The sequence below is a fragment of the Pan troglodytes genome, chromosome 17, assembly GCF_028858775.2.
Source record: "Pan troglodytes isolate AG18354 chromosome 17, NHGRI_mPanTro3-v2.0_pri, whole genome shotgun sequence".
NCBI classification, from domain to species: Eukaryota; Metazoa; Chordata; class Mammalia; order Primates; family Hominidae; genus Pan; species Pan troglodytes.
Genome location: NC_072415.2, coordinates 59,508,715 through 59,525,713, shown reverse-complemented (window position 1 = coordinate 59,525,713; position 16,999 = coordinate 59,508,715). Strand labels below are relative to the sequence as shown.

The 16,999-nt window shown below is 38.7% G+C and overlaps 1 protein-coding gene and 1 long non-coding RNA gene across 51 annotated transcripts in view; one reads left to right on the top strand and one right to left on the bottom strand.

Moving 5' to 3' along the window:
* The window catches only part of DYM (dymeclin), a 411,382-nt gene that overhangs the window by 7,817 nt on the left and 386,566 nt on the right, over positions 1 to 16,999 (top strand). The gene's annotated exons all lie outside the window — the stretch shown is intronic.
* LOC129137909 (uncharacterized) lies at positions 1,235 to 2,568 on the bottom strand. The gene is made up of 2 exons (XR_008540767.2): positions 2,437 to 2,568; positions 1,235 to 2,125 (listed from the first exon to the last, which is right to left on the bottom strand). It is a non-coding gene; the product is annotated as an uncharacterized LOC129137909 (long non-coding RNA).

Genomic DNA, 16,999 nt, shown 5'->3' with positions numbered 1-16,999 from the left:
CCTTGAGCTAGACACAGAGTGCTGATTGGTGTATTTACAATCCCTTAGCTAGACATAAAGATTCTCCAAGTCCCCACCAGATTAGCTAGATACAGAGTGCCGATTGGTGCATCCTCAAACCCTGAGCTAGACACAGGGTGCTGATTGGTCTGTTCACAAACCTTGAGCTAGACACAGAGTGCTGATTGGTGTATCTGCAATCCCTTAGCTAGACATAAAGGTTCTCCAAGTCCCCACTAGACTCAGGAGCCCAGCTGGCTTCACCTGGTGGATCCTGCACCGGGGCCGCAGGCAGAGCTGCCTGCCAGTCCCGCGCTGTGCGCCTGCACTCCTCAGCCCTTGGGCGGTTGATGGGACCAGGCGCTGGGGAGCAGGGAGCGGCGCTCGTCAGGGAGGCTCAGGCCACGCAGGAGCCCACGGCAGCGACTTGGAGAACCTTTATGTCTAGCTGAGGGATTGTAGATATGCCAATCAGCACTCTGTGTCTAGCTCAAGGTTTGTAAATGCACCAATCAGCACTCTGTATCTAGCTAATCTGGTGGGGACTTGGAGAATCTTTATGTCTAGCTCAGGGATTGTAAACGCACCAATCAGCACCCTGTCAAAACAGACCAATCAGCTCTCTGTAAAATGGACCAAATCAGCAGGATGTGGGTGGGGCCAGATAAGGGAATAAAAGCAGGCTGCCTGAACCAGCAGTGGCAACCCGCTCAGGTCCCCTTCCACACTGCGGGAGCTTTGTTCTTTCACTCTTTGCAATAAATCTTGCTGCTGCTCACTCTTTGGGTCCACACTGCATTTATGAGCTGTAACACTCACCGCGAAGGTCTGCCGCTTCACTCCTAAGCCAGCGAGAGCACGAACCCACCAGAAGGAAGAAACTCCGAACACATCCGAACATCAGAAGGAACAAACTCTGGACACGCCGCCTTGAAGAACTGTAACACTCACTGTGAGGGTCTGTGGCTTCATTCTTGAAGTCAATGAGACCAAGAACCCACCAATTCCGGACACACTGCCATGTATAACCCTACTGCAAATAGTAGAGTGAGTATAGCAGTTCCCACAAGTGTGGTGTAGTAGATACTTTCCATCTAAAATTTTATTTGCCAAGGTATCCAGATTTTTGTGTTACCCATCTCTTTTTGTTTCTTGTAAGCTTCAGGAGATCACCACTTGATTCACAGGAATAAGCAGTGTTAGTCTAAAATGTAGGCACACAACTTAAAAACAATTAATGTGACTAGGATTTAATGACAAATGTATGATAAGCTTTGGAGCATATTTTCTCTCTCTAGTCCTGATTTTGGTAAAAACAAATTATGATAGGACCGTGTTGTTTGTAGAATAAACTTTAGTCTTATATTTGGCCTTGTTATTTGCATAAAGTTCAGCAAGAGTAATTATTTCTGCATAGTCCTTTTGGATTGGCTTCGATGGAACTCTGTTCCACAAGAAATCTCAGATAAGACTTCTTAAAGCTGAGCCCAGCATGGGTTTGTATCTTCAAATACCTGTGAGTTGGGTGATCCTTTTCTCTTAAGGTCCCAAGATAAACTTGGAGCTCCTGGACCTGTTAGAAAGTGACATTCTTTACTGACCAAAGGTTAGGAACCCTGTGCGGGGACTGTGTAGACAAGGTATGAGGCCAGTTCTTCGCATGGGGCTTTTTCAGCTCTGCAAGTGGAGGTTGACTCCTTAAAGGGAAGCATACACTTCCAGTCAAAGCCTTGATAAAATAACCAGTTTTTCCATTTGTGTCCTGTTGAAAAATGGATTCTTATTTCACTGATGCAAACAACTATATTGCCATAAGTTAAGAGTTCTCACAGATTAGAGGAACCAGGCAGAGAGAAACAAACATGCTTCAAGTTTTGTTCACAGGAGTATACCTTACTCAATTATTAAAGGCTGTAAATAGTTCAAAATAAGTTTCCTTGACTCTGAAAAACAAACCAAGGATCAGCAATATTCCAAGCAAAAGTCAAAAAGATTGCTTTAGCTTTCTGAGTGTAGTCCATTTAGTCAATTCTTGTTTTGCTTGATATTTGTGAACATTTCAGTTCATGAGTCCTGTACGTTCTTTCTCTCTTCCAATGTTACAATCTTCAAAGCTGTTAAAAACCTGCATTTGAGGACACCTGTTAAAAGTCCTTAATATAGCTTGATTATAAACTGTCTTTTCAGAAGGAACAAAGCAAAACAACAATTGTCTGTGCATGACAAAATTTCCAGGTTACAGTTAAAAACATGACTGAAAAAGTTTAGTTAACCTTAATTATGATTGATAGTATATACTTAGACATTAGAATTTTAGAAATCCCATACAATTTTGGAACATATATTAGTATTATTCACCAAAATATAACTTAAAGAAGATTGGACATCGTTTTGGCAATTCTAATGTGACTAAACATGTCAAATAATCCTGTTTACCTCTTCTCTGGATGTTTCAGGGGCCCTCTGAACAATCCAGAAAGCCAGGCATCAGGAAAGACAATTTTGAAATTTGAAGCTTGATTTTGGGATGCCTGTTAAATGTTAGAGGTTTAAAACACTTGATGTTATGAAATAGAATTCCAAATTGCCATTATTTATTTTGCCAAAATGATGTCACAAAAGGAAAAAATCTTTCATCAGCCTTTACTATTACATGAAAATCCTGTTTAAAGCCAAATTTTACCCTTGTATTAGTTTATTAAAGTTGTAAACAACCTTTTGATAAAACCTCATAGGAAAGTTCACCTAATCTTAACCAATGACCATGGGGTGAAGTCTTTACAAACCCTTTACAACCCCTTTTGTTAAACGGCAGATTAGTGTCTTAAGACAGCCTTGCCGTGCTTTTCTTTCAATGCTCAATTTAGGAAAAGACCATATAATACCCTTTTGAATTTAGTTAATGTTTATACATTTTTGCAAGATTAATTTTTGTCTTCCTGTAACTTGCTTAAACCTTTAGCTCTGTCTTATTAAATTTAAGATAATCTCTTATCCCTGGGAAAAATTTATATTTTCATGCTTTCTTATAATCTTTTACTAAAAAACACATTTCACTGTTTTTATAAGCCTTGCATATAAAACTGTTTAGAGATCTCAAATACATGTTGCACTGTTAACTCTCAGCAACTTTTACTTTAGGTAAAAATCCTGGTTAGTAAGTGATTTTAATTATATACCAGGTGTGGAGTCTAGGACCCAGACGAAGTCAGGCTTATGGGGTCCTGGGCCTGCATCCTAACCTAAGGTACCCTTTCTTTTGACAGAACGCTACAGAAAGACACACAAAGCACACCAGATTGGTTACAGCTTAAGACCAACCTCACAAATTCTTTTTTATTAATTAAAACTTTACAGAGAATAAACAATCATCCTTATTATCCTTGTTACTGGTTTGCACAGGAAGAGATAAGCCAAAATGTTGACTGGTAAAAAAACTTTTACCCTTTTGCCAGCATGTCAGGCTTCTGGGTTCCCTTCCCGTTAGCTCAACTCTAAGTCAACCATTTTAAGGTTTGGGGAAATTAACTTTTCCTACTTTGGAGGAACATTATAAAGGAAGAGATAGGAACCATTGTACACTGTGAAAGAAGGAAAAACACCATAGAAAAGTCTGGGGATTCCAGTTAGGGTTGTCAAGAGGTACTGCCTCTCTTCCTATTGGGAATTGTGTTTCTCTTATTTCTTTGCCTTCCCTATTTTCTCTTTTCGTTTTAGGCCTACTATAGGAAACGTTGCTTATCTTTCAATTTCTTTGCTGCCTGCTCTTCAGCTGTAATTAGGGTTTGGCTTAGAAGCAACATAAAATCTCTTCATGAGAGGTGAAACACCTGAGTTAAATTTTGGAAAGCTTCTGTATACCTATCAGGGTCTTCAGAAAATTGGCCTCAGTCACCTTTATTTGCCTAAGGTCTTGCAAAGAGGTGGGAACTTGAACCCTAGTGACATCACCTCCATTGGGCATTTCCTGTAGAGGTAAGAGTGAAAGTGGGGAGTGGGAAATTTTGGAGATGGTGGAGGTGGAAGAACTGGTGGTATGGTTGGAGGTGGCCCTAAATAAGGGGGACTTGAAGGGCTGGGACACCCAATAGCTGCCTCAGATGATTTCCCCAGAAGTTGCTTCTCTCATTTTGGGGAATTATTCTCTTTGGGCCTGCTCAATATGATTGCTAAAAGGGCTGGGTTAATTCTGTAATGCTTGCAAAGGTCTAGTAAAAAGGCCATGCCCTGTGCAAAAGAAAATGAGCTGCTTTTTAAAGTTTCAGGGTCAAAGAAATCCTTGTGCTTCAGAATGCACTCCAGGGGAGTGCAGGATGAAGATGGTACCCACTTAGAGAAAAAGGTGGCCCTTTAGTCTCCTTCCTTTTGGTGTGACCCATGGTGGAGAGGAAGCAGTGGGGGCATCCCCCCTGCTTTTTTCCCCCTGTGTTTCCTGGGTCCCAGGCACCTTATTGAACATGCTGCCCATGGTTGCAAGTGTGACCCCCAGTCATGGAACCAGAGGAACTAAGTCACTGGGGCTAGTCATGCTCACCCAAGTGGCTGTAGTCCTCTGCCTGTGATTTCCCTTTAACTTCCTAGACTTGTGTGACTTGCCTGGCTTCCCGAAAAATGGATTTCAAGAAAAACTACATAATAGTTGGGCAAGGCCCCTTTAATGCAGGGGATGTGCTAGATTGAACTCTGTATCCTGCTATTATGGCCTGTGCTGAAGCATTTACCCTTAGATAATGGTTCCAGTTAACTTCCAAACTTAAAATTCCCTGACTAATTAAGTACTACTCTAATTGAAGGCAGAATAGGTGGCTTAAAAAAACTTAGGGATTGAATGGCCATTTTCCTGCTGATGAGACAGTATTGAGACTAAACTTTGGCTTTGGAGGAATATTTTATCCCTAATTGTTGAAGGCAGAGTTTTCTCATTTACAGAACCAGCATAAAGCCTGGTTTCTAGTAGAGAGGCACAAAAAGGAAAGAGAATTGGGAGGCTAGGATGTTTCGGTGGACTGACAGTGTGCTTCATGGAGAGGATTCCTATTTCACTAGGTGGCGCTGTTGACCTTGAAACACCACATACTCTCTAGACCAAGGGCAGAGAGAGACCTGGAAAATGCCATGTGCTCTCCAGACCAAGGGCAGAGAAAGAGAGATTCTCACTGTTGGGGGCTCAGGGAGCCCTGTTCTTAGAAAATCACAAAGACGCTTCCCCTCGAGCTATATGCCTTGTTACTACGACATTCCCTGATCTTACCAAACAAGATTACTTCCCTGAACCATAAAACTTCCCACACATTTCATACAGAGAGGATAAGAGATATGACGGTTGCGAACAGGAAAGGAGGAGATTACAGTAGGAAAGTTGGAGATCCTGTTGCCGACACCGCATTGGGGCGGTTGGCGGCTGGGGTCCAGAAGCCTTTGGATAACACCAGGGGGTAGCGCCGGCCAGAAATCCTCAGTTGCCCCGGGACTTCTTCCAGCCCCACACGGCAGCTAAGTCCTCCATGAAAGGTCTAAAATGGAAGCCGAGAACCTTGGAATGAAAGGACAGAGTTAGAGTTCGCTCTTCTCCTTACCGTTCTTATGAATGTTGTACCTTGGTATCCCGGACAAAGCCCCCATTATGAAGTGGCTACACTATCTGGGGTGTATACCCTAGGGTTTGTTGTTGCCCGCCGAGAAAGAATTAGGACACGGACATGTGGGTGGGTTAAGGAGTGGAAAGCTTAATAGACAGAAGAAAGGAGAGAGGAGAGCAGCTCCCTGAGAAAGAGACGTGTTCGAAAAAGGTACTTTCTGGCCTCTTATGCTTCTGCTTTGATTCCTTTTCTGTTCCAGCCATGTTAAACTTCTTTCAGGTCCTTGAACAGGCCCTACCTGTTATTTCTTAACCACAGGGCTTCACACGTGCTGTTCTCTGCTTTGGAAGTTTCTGAACTCCCACATCAACCCAGGCCAACCCTTCTTGTCCTTTAGGTCTTAACATTTTTTTTTTTTTTTTGTGATGGAGTCTTCCTCTGTCTTGCCCAGGCTGGAGTGCAGTGGCGTGATCTCAGCTCACTGCAGCCTCTACCTCCCGGTTTCAAGTGATTCTCCTGTCTCAGCCTCCCAAGTAGCTGGGATTACAGGCGCCTGCCACCACACCCAGCTAATTTTTGTATTTTTAGTAGAGACGGAATTTCACCGTGTTGGCCAGGTTGGTCTCGAACTCCTGACCTCAGGTGATCCACCCACTTTGGCCTGCCAAAGTGCTGGGATTACAGGCGTGAGCCACTGCACCCAGCTGGTCTTAACTTTTATGGTATGACCTCTTGGAAGCTTTCCCTTGGAAGCTTGAATAGTTGCCATCTTAACATTTCTTGTTGATGTGTCCGTATCTCTGTATATCATTCCCTTCTTCACAACTTTAACCTTGGCACTTTGCATACTGCTGGCCACATAGTGGGCACTCAGGAAATATTTATTGACTGTTGATAGGCTTCTTGTGCTTAATGTAACCATAATGTGATGTAGCTTATATATGGCTTATTTGGTTTTTCAACCCTGTACTTGTTCTTTAGTATTTGCACATTGAATTGTTTATATGAATCATTGATTATGAAATAGTAAAGCTCATTCTCTCTTATTTATTTTGATATTTTTTCTACTTAAAGTAATACTTGTATATTGTTAGAAAAGGTAAATAATAATAAAGGCAGGTTATAAAAAATCAGCAGTATCCTTACCCATCCCCACTTTTTAGTCTCATTTTCAGAGGCAGTTACTTTTAAGAACTCTGTCTCTCTCTCTCTCTTTTTTTTTTGGTAGAGATGGGGTCTCACTGTGTTGCCCAGGCCGTTCTTGAACTCCTAGCCTCAAATGGTCCTCCTGCCTGGGCCTCCCAGAGTGCTGGGATTACAGGCCTGAGCCACTGCACCTGGCCCTAAAAATTCTTTTAAGCTTTTTCTTTTGATTCTTACCTCTGCATTTATAAATCTGCCTAAATTGCTATTTTGTGATTTATCAATTTTAGATAATACATATTAACTTCTTCTTATGGTAGGTGGGGTATTCTTCCCTTTCCTTCCCCTATTTCTAAAAGCCCTTCCAGTATAGGTATATAAGAATTCTTGGTTAATTTAGTGCTTAGCTTTTATATTATTATGACTACATAAATATTGTTCACTGCTGGTGAGTACTTCACCATGTTTCCCCTTCCCTCCCCCTAGTTTGCTTAGTTTTCCATGGATATATTATTAATTTTTACCAAATACTTTGAACGGCCTGTGGGATTTAGTGCCTAAGAAATTGATGCAAGGTGTTACTCTGGCTACTGCTATTGCAGTTGTTTTGTGTCCCTGTTCCAGAGGTTTCATGCCTTTTTCAGCTTTGTCAGTAAAGTAAAATCTCAGATCCCCACCGTGCCTGACTTGACAGTGTAACATCCCCCATTTTGTTTGTGCTTTCTTTTTGGAACTGTTACTATTAATATATTAAAATCTTCTAAATTGTTCTTTAAATTTTCTATTTTTTCTCCTCCTGTTTTTCACTTATTTGTCCTCTTGTTCTTTATTATGGGAGTTCCCTTAACTTTTATCTTTTCTCCGTTCTTTTATTTTAAATTTCAGGTGTCCTTTCTTGTTCTTTATTTCCTTTTTTATGACATCCTACTCTTGCTTCATGAAGCAATATGAAACGGTTAAAAGAGAATGGCTTCTGTACCTATCCTACCTGGGTTTAAAACCTGATGTGCCACTTTCTAGCTCTATAATCTTGGGCAAGTTACTTAACCTTTCTTTGCTTTAGTTTATTCATGTAGGTTAGGAGTTGGTAGACATTTCATCTAAAGGACCAAATCATAAATATTTCAGGCTTTATCAGCCAAGAGGCAAAATGAAGGATATTTTAAATTATTTAATTATTTCATTATGTAAGTACTTATATAACAAGAGAGAAAACATTTCTACAAGTTTTTTATTAATAAAGCTCAAAATGCGATACTAATAATGATTGAGAACAATTTTTGCAATAAAGGTTTGCTAATGAGAAGAATGAATGTTTTTTTGGAGGAGAGGGGATAACATTTGGCTTAATTGGAGTTTAAAGTTAGTGTTCTCTATCATCAAAATTGATTATAGATGCAGCATTAACCACCTATTAATGCTGATTTGTAATGAGATTTCATGTATTTCATCTTTGAAAATGTCTTCTTAGATACTGCCAAATACTGCTAATAGTCTGTGAACATATGGTTTTAATAGAGCATATTCATTGCTTGGACGACATTTACAGAATTCTTTTAGACTCTTTTCTTGATACTTAACGTTTAGCAAATCATTACACTGCAGACTAATCACTTCCAATTGAGGATTAGGTAGAAGCTCCTCATTGCACAGTTAAATGGTTTTTGAAATGTGGAATGTTCGTTTCTACTTGCATTGAGGTATGAAAAAATACTGCTGGAAATATTTGATTTTGGAAAATATGTCTGCTGCATATTTGTGTGGCAGTAGAGATCTTCTTATTTTAATTTTTGACAGCATAGGAAGTGCATGAAGCATCTTGACATGACTTGTGACTTAGGCAATGTTAGTTGTCCTTGAAATGACTGTCTCAATATAGGTTTTGCACGTAGACCCTGTTGTCCTTCTAACTTTAGGCTGAATTCATTAACAGATATATCAAGTCTGCAGCAACAATAGTGGTTGAGGGTCATTCTTTTCATTCAGAAAAATTTATCTCAGCCTGGAGCTTGAAACATTTTAGTAAAACTCTGCCATTGTTAAGCCATTGTATTGTTTCGTGGCAGGACGTGTCAGGATATTTAGCTTCTATTTCTGACAAAAATGTCATGAGAACAAATGAAATTTACCTTTGACATTACGGTTCAATAACACATGATAGATTCAGATGTTTTCTGCAGAGTACCTGCTGATTGAGAATATGATTAATAGCCATAAGCTTTAAACACCTTACATTTCACAAGGCTTGTAAATTTTGTCCAGCTAAGCCTTTTTCTGCTTCATACATATTTTTACCACCATCAGTTGTTACACATCTTAGCAGATTCTACTTCAGATTGTGCTGAATTAGTATTTCCTTGATTTTTTGGAAAATATTCATAGCTATAATTGTTTCATACATACTGTACTTCGAGCCACTGTTTTCATGGAAAGAGTAGGATGTTAAAGATATTTATTTTCTCTGGACACAATTCTTTGGCTGCTGTAATCAAACACAATTTAATTAACTCACCATTGGTAAATACTTTCCTTGCTTGCTTAACAAATGAGCCATTTGGAAATTTACTTCGGTTGCAGCCCTATTTCCATTTTTAATTTTTGGCAAGACTTTCTGCTCTGAGGAGGTATATCTTGTTTTACATTTGCCCATTTTCCTGCTCATTGCTCTCATGAGTTGGGAGTGAATGCTGTGTGGCAGGGCATATCGGGATATTGTGATGAGTGCTTAGTCTAGTAATACTTCCTATATTGTATTTTGCTGGCACAGCTTCATGATGCTTTTACATAATAAAGTACTTTGACATCTAACTAGATTTAAACAATCTACAGTCCACTGTGACTTACAAGTGTGACATCAGAGTACTTCTGTTTTTTTGACGTGATAGTCACTGGTAAAATAGTTATAGTATGGCAATACTCATGACACTTGAAATGCTGTTGAGTAAACCGTGTCATTGAGATTTGTGGTGCACTGAGAGTATAAAGGGATGAGGGCACCAAATATGGTCTCTGTAGCAACTACCCAAGTCTGCTGTTGTATCAGGAAAACAGCTATAGACCATATGTAAACAAATGAGCATGGCTGTATTCTAATAAGACTTTATTGACACTGAAATTTTCTTTTCATATAATTTACACATGTCACAAAATATTCTTTTGATTTTTTTCAGCGATTTAAAAATGTAAAAATCAGGTTGGGCGCAGTGGCTTATGTCTATAATCCCAGCATTTTGGGAGGCTAATGTGGGCAGATCACCTGAGGTCAGGAGTTTGAGACCAGCCTGCCCAACATGGTGAAACCTGAAAATACAAAAATTAGCCAGGCATGGTGGTGCATGCCTGTAGTCCCAGCTACTAGGGAGGCTGAGATGAGAGGATCGCTTGAACCCGGGAGGCAAAGGTTGCAGTGAGCTGAGATTACTCCACTGCACTCTACCCTGGGTGACAGAGCAAGACCCTGTCTGAAAAAAAAAAAAAAAAAAAGTAAAAATCATTCTTCAGGCAGCACATAGGATTTAGCCCTTGGGCTGTAATTTGTCAATTTATGATTTAGGCAATGAGAAAAAAAGTACCACGCCATAGTTTGTGGTGAGTGTAAAATCAGTTAGTATGTGTGAAACAGTTAAGATGGTGACTGGGGACATAGTAGGTGCTAAATAAATGTTTGGTATTATTATTGTTACTGTTTTCATTATTATCTATCTAAAGATATTTTAGTTTTTAATTTTTTCTTAGAATCATCTGTTTTCTATGATTCCTTTCTTTAGTTTGTTTCAGTTTCTTTTTTTTATTTTTGAGACAGGATCTCCCTCTGTTGCCCAGGCTGGAGTGTGGTGGCACGATCACAGCTCACTGCAGCCTTGACCTCTCAGGCTCAGGCAATCCTCTCACCTCAGCCTCCCAAGTAGCAGGAACTATAGGCGTGCACTACCATGTCTGGCTAATTTGTTTATTTTTTTGTAGAGGCATTAAAAATGTCTCTGTGTTGCCCAGGTTGATCTCCAAGTCCTGGGCTCAAGTGATTCTCTTGCCTTGGCTTCCCAAAGCGCTGGGATTCTAGGAGTCAGTCACCATGCCCGGGCTGTTTTGGTTTCTATATTTCATGCTGGAGGCTTTACTCACAAGTCTAATCATTTTTGACTGTCCATTCTTATTTAAAGTTGAGACTACCCAAAAACTGATTGGAAGCTCTTTGTGTAAGTAGATTTTGTTGAGTGGTGGGCATTGCTGTGAGGTGACGATCTATTTTTTAAATTGGCCTGGCAGTTCCTAAATTTCTGTATCTTTTCCCTAGGTTCCTATTCAGTTTCTCTTGAGAGGAATCCTTCAGTCTCCTGCCTTGGAGGCAGGGAAACTCACTGTGGAGCTGTAGCAAGTTGACTTTATCTTCCTTCTCTTGTTTTCTTCATTTTCCACCTTATTACCCTCCCCAACCTTGGCGTTGGTCTCTCTAGTCGTATTTCTCTGGGGAGCACGCATAATAGTCTCTTCCTGGGGAGAGAGACCCCCAGACTTTAGTCCTGCACCTTGCCCCGTCTTCCCCAATGCCCTGTCTCTCGCTCTTTAGCCTTCCCACGGCTCCATGGGGTGAATTGCCTTCCTTCTTGTTGGTGTCCCCCTTGGCAGGAACTCCTTTTGGGGCTTCCTCAGGTCGGCTGGTTCAGGTACACTCCTCTGTCACCTTCCCATCTTCCACACTTCCCTTGATCTGATCTTTGTGGGTTTATATCTTTCTTTCCATTGCTTTCGTTTCATTGGGTGGGGAATACCCAACTCTACTTAATATAGCACTTGGAACCTAGTTGCCTTTCAGAGAATGTTCTATTACTTGTGGACTCATGGCACCTGTGGCATTTACTCTGTCCTTTGGCTGGTGATTATTGCCCATTATTTCTCTGATCTCCTGTTTCAGCTTTCTCCTTATAGTCTCTGAGGTACAAGTGGGGCATATATGTGTGTTTGTACACACAATCCATATATATATTATATAATTATATATATAATATATATAATATTAATTATATAATATATATTATATAATATATTTATATAATATATATTATATATAATATATATTATATATAACAAATTATATATATTATATAATATATTATATAATATAATATATATTATATTATATAATATATATTAAATATAATATATAATATATATTATATTATATATAATATATTATATATAAATATATATTATATAATATATAATTATAATATATTATATTATATTATATATTATATAATATATTATATATAATATATTATATTAAATATATAATATATTTTATATAATATATAAATATCTAATATATATATTATATAAATATATTATATATTTATATAATGTATTTATATAAATATATATTTATATAAATACATTATATAAATATATTATATATTTAATATATAGTCACTTTACTCCTAAATATATATTATATAGCATATATAATATGCTATATTATATATCATATACTATATTATATATCATATATAATAGTATATGTATATTTAGGAGGAAAGCGATTCTGGAATAGAGTGTAGAATTTGTGGATTATCAGCCTGAGAAGGGACAAAGGGCATTAGGGCATCATTTACACATTTTGAGGGTGTTAGAACAGAATTTGGTTATCATGGATTTTCAGATCCACTAATGTTTACTTTCCATTTAAGGCACATCAAATCAAGAGATAGTCAGTACACATAAAAGAGGAGATTGACTTTATGTATTTATCAAATATTTCACAAATATAAAATATTGAGCATATCATGTTTTATTTATTTATTTATTTATTTATTTATTTTATTTATTGGTGACAGAGTCTCCCTCTGTTGCCCAGGCTGAAGTACAGTGACATGATTGTATAATAGCTCACTGCAACTTCAAAATCCTGGATTTCAGGTGATCCTCCTGCCTCAGCCTTCTGAGTAGCTGGGACTACAGGCTTATTAGCTGTGTTGCCTGGCTAATTTGTAAATTTTTTGTAGAGACAGAGTTTTGCTTTGTTGTCAAGGCTGGTCTTGAACTCAGCTTCTGGAAATCCTTGTACCTTAGCCTCCCAAAGTGCGGAAATCCTTGTACCTTAGCCTCCCAAAGTGCTGGAATTACAGGCATGAGCCACAGTTCCTGGCCTGTTACCAAGTATTTTTTAATGTTTACTAGTTTGATGGGTAAAAATGATATATTATTGTTTTAATTAGCATATTGTACTCAGAATTTAGTCTGAAGATCTTTTCATATATTTATTAGCTGTGAGACCTTGGCTATTTCAGCAAGTATTTTTTGAGCAATTTCTCTTTAGCAGTATGCTGGAGATTGATTAGGGATAAGGAAGAAGTGTAAGGCCTGATTCATGCCTCTCAGGAATAATCTACCTGGGGAGATATGTTATATGTACTACAGCAAAATAACATTTCAAGGCAGCTTTTACGTAATTGCAGCTTTAGGGGAGTAGTGGAGAGTTTTAAGGGGTAACAGGGAGGAATGATAGAATCAGTTTTGCACATGTTAAGATTGAATTCTTGACTACATTGCATTGAAGATAGGTCCTTTGAAAGGTTTACTACTAAAAGCATCAGCAATAGCCTACTTCTCATTTCTAGCATAGAGTTACATAAGGATCATTGTTACCAACAAACTAACTGATTATATTATATATATTACCCTTGAGTTAAAAAAAGTCTTAAATATTTTAGAGATATCAACAGAACTGGCTTCCTGGCCAGAGGTTGGGTCTAGAAGGAGAAATTTGAAAGTAGTATCATGGAAGCCACTAGAAAAGCCAGGAGATGGGATCAGTTACTGACAGATTTAGAGAAAGAAGAGCTGGAAGCCAAGGGAGTCTAATGATGCCAAGGGAGTCTAATGATGCCCAGTGAGGGCAAAGGCAGTAGGACTCTTTGGAGATTATCCAATAGTGTTTTCTACTTTACTCTAGTTTTCATTGATAAGGGTCTTGAGAGTTCCAAATAAATTGGGAGCCGGCGATTGTGCGTGTGTGTTTGGAATCCTTGGCAGGAATCATTGCAGAAGAGATGCCGTTGGGGCTCAGTTTTCTACTTTGCTTTTTGTGGGGGAGCAGGTGGATCTTTCTGGCAAGAGTGCCTCAGTGGCTACTGGTCTTACTATGTCTGAACTTATTCCTCCTGTATACTCCAGGTGCCCAGGGTGTTGCCTTCACTCTGTTCCTAGCAGGTAGCACCCTGTTGTTGCTTCCTGTGGGAGTGAGGGCTTAGGCAGGGGTGTCTGCTCAGGTGCACTAGCCAAGCTTCTGTTAGTTGCTTGTGGGCCTTTTTCTGGCCTTTCTGCTTTTGTGCCGGAGTTCCTGTTCACACTCTTTGGGATGGTGCCCTTGAAGGCCCTTGAGCCTGCTCTGGGATGCTATTTCCCTTTTTAGCCCATCTCCAGCTGTTTTCTACTTTATGGGGATTCTTCACAGCTTCTGGCCCCCTGCTATTTTTTTAGCATGGCTGTGTAATCACTGGCTATTTAAAAAAATATGATTTATATTATTTCTAGGGTTTGGTGAGAAAAAACGGGGAAGGAGGCACTGTACTCTTTACTCAATTGGCTGTCTCGATTTTTTTTGTTAACGTTCTGTTCAGTGTCTCTCCTGATATGCTTGTAGGCTTTATTCATACTGTTTTAGAAAGATTTCATAGTGTTCTTGGACTGAGCAGTTATTTTGATTTATTAATTTTATTTTTGATACAAAGTCTTGCTCTGTTGCACAGTGCAGTGGTGTAGACGTGGCTCACTGCAGCGTCGAACTCCTGGGCTCAAGCGATCCTTCTGAGTAGCTGGGACCACAGGCTTGTGCCACCACGCCCAGCTAGTTTTTAAATTTTTTGTATAGATGGGGTCTTGCCCAGGCTGGCCTCGTACTCCTGGGCTCAAGCAATCCTCCTGCTCTGTCTCCCAAAGTGCTGGGATTACAGGTGTACAGGTGTTTGATTTAAGACTTAATTTTGTGGTCTATCCTAGCCGCTTTGAAAATAAAGTTTATTTCCTATAAACCAATAGAAAACAGTCATAGGATATGAACAGGTAATGGTCTTATTCACGGCAAGAGAGATGCAAAATAAAATTGTATTGAAAAACTGCTTTTTAAAAAAAATCCAAGTTGGCAAGGGTCAGAAAGTTTGATTAAACAATGGTGGCTGTGGAGTAGAGAAATAGGCGTTGCTGGTGAGAATCCAAGTTGGTACAACCTCTGTAGAAGGCAGCCAGGCAGTATCTATCAAAATTACAGATGCATATACCCTTTGACCCAGCAATTCAATTTCTCTGGATTTATCATATCTGTCTACTCATACATGTGTGAAATATTTTATATGCTTATGTAAGTGATAGTATAAGATATAAGTAATGTATATATCTTATTGGAGAATGACATTTATTTTTTATTACTTGGAGAATGATTTGTAATAGCAAAAGATGTAGACTACCTAAAGTCCATCAATATGGTATTTGAGAAATTATAAAATGGAATGTTACACAATTGTAAAAAGGAATGAAGTGCTTCGTATATGGATATATAATGACTTCCTATATATTGATGAGTGGGAATAGCAGAGTAGAGAGGAATATGTCATATGCTATGGTTTGTTTAAAAAGAGGTTGAACATATGTTTGTATATACACAGAATGTCTGTGGAATGATGCCCAAGAAACTGTGAATGTTTTCTCTGAGTTGAGAAGGTGGTTAGAAGATGGGATGGGAAGGAGATTTTCACTGTCTATCCTTTGAAGCTTTTGTATTTTGTACCATGAATATTACTGATACAAAAAGAACATAAAATAAACAGAAACATCTGACAAATTTTGTTAGTAGACTCTTTGATAGTATTGTTTCTCATTGTTGCTTCACCTGGTGGGAGGAGGAGGTTGATTCCAAAATCAAATTTTGTTCTTTTGAAAATTCAGCATTCATGTACTTAAACTCCTAGAGTAAAATTGCTTGCTTTTAAGTTACCACACAAAAAAAGTAAGATACTGGTCTATTTAACTGAGAACAAATTGTTATAATTCTCATTTCTTTTGATCTGGTGTCATTTTTATCCTGTTAATTTTAAAGAAGCACAGAGAAGGAAAATTGAGTACATGGTAGAGCCAGGAGGACCCATATTTACATTGCTGTCAGCAAACCAACACTCTTGGAACTAACCCACTTTCATCCATACAGTTAGAGGTGCTTATTCAGTACACTAATATTAGACCTACAATCCTAACTGCTAATTAGCATGAGTCCCCTGATAAATAGCACACTGTAAACAAGTAGTCAAGGTCTTTTTTACTCGTTTGTTTAAACATATGGTTTATTGAGGCATATTCAGGGTCACAGGGATTATTGGACAAATAAAAATAATTTGAAAGCTTTGGCTAAAAAGGAACTAGCAATATCCTTAAGGAGGTGGTGGAAGACAAAATCTGTTGTATACTCCTCAGAGTTAATGAAATTAATGCAGAATCCCAGAGGACCCAAGAACATTACTTATTTTGCTTTTATTGAAAAAGTTCAATTTTGAATAAAATCTGAAAGAAATAATTTATTGGGTAGCTGGGAGAGGTGGCTCATACCTCTAATTCCAGTGCTTTGGGAAGCCTAGGCAAGAGGGTCTCTTGAGGCCAGGAGATTGAGATTAGCCTCAGCAACATAGCAAGACGCCCATCTCTACAAAAAATTTAAAAAAGTTAGCAGGGTGTGATGGCATGTATCTGTAATCCCACCTACTCAGAAGGCTAAGGCAGAAGGATTGCTTGAATTCAGGAGTTTGAAGCTACAGTGAATTATGTTCATGCCACTGCACTCTAGTGTGGGTGACAGAGTGAGACCCTATCTCTAAAATAAGTAAATAAATTTATTTTGGAAAACTAGTCTAAGTGAAAGAACATTCTATAATAGGACACCGAGTAACTAGAATATGAGATCCTAATATCTCATCATGTTTAATATGGACGATGAAGTAACAATATGTAAAAACAATCCTAGTGGTTGTGAAAGAAAGTACCTATTAGTCTGATTTGTTGGCACCTCTCTGGGACATGTAGATTCTTTTTTGTTTGTTTGTTTTTGTTTTTTTTGAGATGGAGTGTTGTTCTTGTTGCCCAGGCTGGAGTGCAATGGCACGATCTCGGTTCACTGCAACCTCCACCTCCAGGGTTCAAGCGATTTTCCTGCGTCAATCTCCTGAGTAGCTGGGATTACAGACGCCTGACACTTCACCTGGCTAATTTTTTGTATTTTTAGTAGAGATGGGGTTTCA